We start from the raw sequence: 5,045 nt of genomic DNA on the forward strand, positions 1-5,045 counted from the left end.
AAATGAAGGCAAGTTAGCCTGAACTTGATCTCATCAGATGAGTCAGACAGCAAGTCTGTTATAAACTTTACTAGTGGGGCTGTTAAAGGGCCAGCTCCTTCCGAGGGGAGGTTTTGGTCTCTCCTTCAGATCACAACCTGCTGAGGTGAATGTTCAAGGTGCAAGAATGAGCTATAAATACCATGTGAACAGTTTCATGAAGAGGTGCAGCAATTACAAGTGTGCTTGTCTGTTGGTGGAGCGAGGTCATGTGTACCTGCGTTCCATCCATCGTATGTGCTTGCACGGCATGTCCCTCTTCAGCAGGCCTTCTGCGTACCTTGTGGCTCAGCTCAGGTACCACTTCTGTTTCTCCTCTCTAGTGTCTCCCTTCCTCTCTAACAACATCAAGTTCTCTTTTCCTTCCACTGCAGTAGATCTTGGTTCATAATTTCATGGTATTGATTAGGACTGTTTGGCTGGGGGGGGGAAAAAAAAGGAAAAACAGGCTTAAACAGACTTAATAGAAATTCTATTAAAATAACTAGTAAGAGCCGGGTGGTGGCGCATGCCTTTAATCCCAGCACTCGGGAGGCAGAGGCAGGTGAATCTCTGTGAGTTCGAGACCAGCCTGGTCTACAAGAGCTAGTTCCAGGACAGGCTCCAAAACCACAGAAAAACCGTGTCTCGAAACCCTCCCCCCCAAAAAATAAATAAAATAAAATAACTAGTAAGGAGATCTGTGAGACTCAAGGGCAAGTAGCCTCTGCACCGAGGTGTTGATCTAGTGGACAAGCTCTTGTCCTCAGCCTTCCCTTTCCTGCTCATTCTCCTGAGGAAAGCCATTGGGGGAGGGGGTTCTAGTCCCTGTGGTAAAAAAAAAATCTCATAGCTGTCTTCTTCTTCTTCTTCTTCTTCTTCTTCTTCTTCTTCTTCTTCTTCTTCTTCTTCTTCTTCTTCTTCTTCTTCTTCTTTTTCTTCTTCTTCTTCTTTTGGTTTTTCGAGACAGGGTTTCTCTGTAGCTTTGGTGCCTGTCCTGGAACTAGCTCTGTAGACCAGGCTGGCCTCGAACTCCCAGAGATCCGCCTGCCTCTGCCTCCCGAGTGCTAAGATTAAAGGCGTGCGCCACCACCGCCCGGCTCATGGCTGTCTTCTTAAGCTACCAAAGTTATTCACTAGAAGTTTGTCAAAATTTGTATTTGAGGGGAAAAATTAAGTGGCCCTCTTGGGGTCTCACAACATGAAATGAAAAATTAACTGCACTCATATAGGGTTTATTTGGGTGGCGTGGATAATTTAATTGTTCAAAATGACCACTATCTCTATGGATGGGACTAGAGCAATTAGGGGTCCTTGGAGACATGATAGATGGTCTGAATGTCTCTTGAAGTTTCATGTGTATCTGATTTCCCAGCGAGAATGTGAACTCTTCAAGGACTGGCTCACACACCTTCATAGTCTTTTGCTGAGAAACAAGTATTACTGATGCACTTCTAACAGTTCTGTGGCTCCTAACTCACACGTTAGGCACACATACATATCTGAATTAATACGCGAGGACTTACACGTTTAGACGCCCACCGTAGTATAAACACTGCCATAAAGATGTCACAGTACAACACTGTGAAGTGGTTCTGGTTCTCGACCGTATCCCTCTCTCTATCCTGAAGAGATGGCTCAGCGGTTAGGAGTACTTATTGCTCTTCCAGAGGACCTGAGTTTGTTTCTCAGCACCCATGTGGGGCAGCTCACAGCCATCTGTAACCCCAACTCCAAGGGATCTGACACCTTTTCTGGCTTCTGCACAAATGGAAATAACTCTTTCAGAAAATCATCATAAGGTGGACACAAGCAAGATGGTTAGCAGGGAAAGGCGCCTCACCACCAAACCTGATGGCTCGCGTGCATGGAACCCGCATGTTGGAAAGACAGAATCCACACAGTAGAGCGAACTGACTCTTAGAAGTGGTCCACTATCCACAAATCCCCAACTCCCCTGCCACACAATACAAATAAATAAGTAAATAAAGTGGGGACCAATTGAAGATAGCAACTGACATTGAACTCTGGTGCGAGCATATGTGTGTGTATGTGCGCGTGCGCGCACCCCCCCCACGCACACACGCGTGTGCACACACGCACATACACACACGTACACACACACGCTACTGAAAAACCAGCCAATGTTAATCATCTCATTTACTGAGCATCAAGGTACAGTACAGGTAATAGGTAGTTTTTGTTCTTTGGATTTTAGGCTTTGGCTTGGATTTTTCCAGTTCTGCAGCCGTCCCCAGACTTACTGACCTTCTTGAGAAAGTCATAAAAGAAGGCCTGGCCCCTGGAAGGATAACTGTCAGGCTTCGGTAAGAGGACACAGTTAAGCTTTCTTCGTAATGCTTATTCTGACTAAATTTGCTCAGCCTCAAATACCATACCTTGCCTGCTCTCTTCTTTTTCTGAATACTGCCAATCATATTTCCATTTTGAACGTGCAATTGTACTCAGTACCTATTGCAATTGTCTAATAAATTTGAAATGTACAAAATACAGTATAATTCTTACTTAATATTCCTTTAGTTTAAGCCTTTCCTGAGTTATTAATTGTTTTCAGGCTCAAAATATTCTATCTAATTTTGTCTTTCTTTTTCAATTAAATTAATCTTATACAAAAGGCAAGTTTTTATTTATTTTTTTATTTTGAGACAGGGTCTCATTATGTAGCCCTGGATGACCTGGAATTCACTATGTTGAATTTCATGTTGGCCTGGAATTCCATGTTGGCCTCAAACTTGAAAAGATTTGCTTGCCTCTGCCTCATGAATGCTGGGGTAGGGTATGTGCCACCGTGCCTGGTCCTAATAACAGATTTTTAAAATCCCTAACATCTGAGCCCATGAAGTCACAGCCATTTCAAGCTCATGTGTACAACAGCCCTGTCATGTCCAGCAAATACTGTCTCACTACACGTGTCCACTACCTCTCACTCTTACAAGCCCTTAGCTCCTCTTCACTGATCTCTGAACCTTGTGGGCAGATGGGGTGTAAAATAGACATCCTGTTTACATCTTGAGCGTTCTACAGTATCATGTTCCCTGTTTGCTGACCAGTCGTGGGTTCCTGTATTAACAACCATCTACTGCAAAAAGAGATTTCTTCGATGAGGGTTAAGAGGTACACTGATGTATGGGCATAAAGATAAAAACTTAGAGGATAGTTGAACTAAATGGCTATGTCCATTTAATAGAATGATAGTATTAGGATTTTTTTAATATTTATTTATTTATTTAGTATACAATATTCTGTCTGTGTGCATGTCTGCAGGCCAGAAGAGGGCACCAGACCTCTTTACAGATGGTTGTGAGCCACCATGTGGTTGCCGGGAATTGAACTCAGGACCTTTGGAAGAGCAGGCAATGCTCTTAACCACTGAGCCATCTCTCCAGCCCCTAGGATTTTTTTTTTAATTGGATCTCACTGTATACTCCTGGCTGACCTAGAACTCACTACGTTGACCAGGTTGGCCTCAAACTCATAGAGATCCACCTGCCTCCTAAGTGCTGGGATTAAGCTTTCTTCAGCCTCTTTTACACTCTATCTGAAAACAAAGATTTTACCACATTTCTTTCTACAAAACTCTTTTGTCCCAATCAGTTCGACGCAAACTCAGCCATCTGATATCAAGTCCTTCTACAGTTTTCATTCAATCCAGCACATGCTGGCATTAGCCGGTGTTGTCTTGCACTCCACACCAAGCCACGAAAGTGATCTGCTTATTTTTCACACGACACACGATATGCTTTTCTATGTCCAAGCTTCGACACAGCTTTCTGTGTCCACCCGGACCTCTCCTCCCCACTGTCTCTATTATTCCCATTCTCAGCCTCCCCTGATCCCTCCTGCCGTGACACCTAGTGCTCAGCTTCTAACACTTACGTGATGGTGATTCTGCTGTTGTTTTATTTCCACACGGGATTATGAATTCCACTGAAACAAAACACCAGGGCTGGAGCGGTGGCTCAGTCACTAACAGCACTTGCAGCCTTCACAGAGGCCCAAAGTTCAGTTCCCAGCACTGACATTAGGTGGCTCACAACAGTCTCTAACTCTAGTCCCAGGGGATCTGACACCCTTTTCCGGCCTCCATCAGCACCTGCACGCATACGTATACATACACTTAGGCCCACACACATACACATCTTTTAAAGAAGTAAAATTTTAAAAACACATTTACTGAGCCCGGGTATGAGCCTCTATGTGTGAGTGATTCACACACACCGTCTAACTTGATCCTTAGATTTAACGTTACACGAAGCGCAGCTTGGGGAGAGCATAGTAATGATGGCAGAATCAGGCCCCTCCCCAAGGTTAGGTTTATATTACTTGTTGTAGCCTGTACAACGGCCACCGCTTGCTCAGGATTCAATCTGTGCAGGCCCCATCAGCATGCTAAAAAACACATGTATTCATGTAGATCAAGGTTCCGAGAAGGCTTGAATAGAGGGCCTGGATGGTAATCACAGGATGGCAAGATTGGTGAGGACGGTTTGAGAATTCCACTACTGAGCTTTAAACAAGCATTTAAAATATATGGTTGCTAAACAGTTTTGCGTCTATTCTTTACCCTCCAGTAGGTGCCTGCCATTTGTCTCTCTGATTTTATTGATCCCTGGGGATCACATTCATTCTTTTCTGCTTCCACAGCGTTGAACGAATTGCTCAACACAGAGTACGTACTTGTTGATTTTAACGTACGTGTGTTTGCATGTGTGCACAGCAACTGGGCAGAGGCCGTGGGTGTGGGATGCAGGGTGCATTCCTTTTCCTCATTCTTTTTCCCTTAAGCAGCTGCAGCCCGCGGGCTTTCCCGTCTAGGCGGGGAGAAGCAGAACCACTGACCCTTTAACAAGTTGTCCCTCACAGAACAGGTGTCTCCCCCGCCTCTCCGAGGAGAGGGATGGCTGGCCGCTTAGTGACATCAGCCGCCAACCAATGAGAAGTCAGGTTTAGGCAGCCTCGCCAATGGCCGGCCAGGGGGCGGGCCCGATTGCCTGGGAGCCGGGCGG

Source organism: Microtus pennsylvanicus, chromosome 19, assembly GCF_037038515.1.
Source record: "Microtus pennsylvanicus isolate mMicPen1 chromosome 19, mMicPen1.hap1, whole genome shotgun sequence".
NCBI classification, from domain to species: Eukaryota; Metazoa; Chordata; class Mammalia; order Rodentia; family Cricetidae; genus Microtus; species Microtus pennsylvanicus.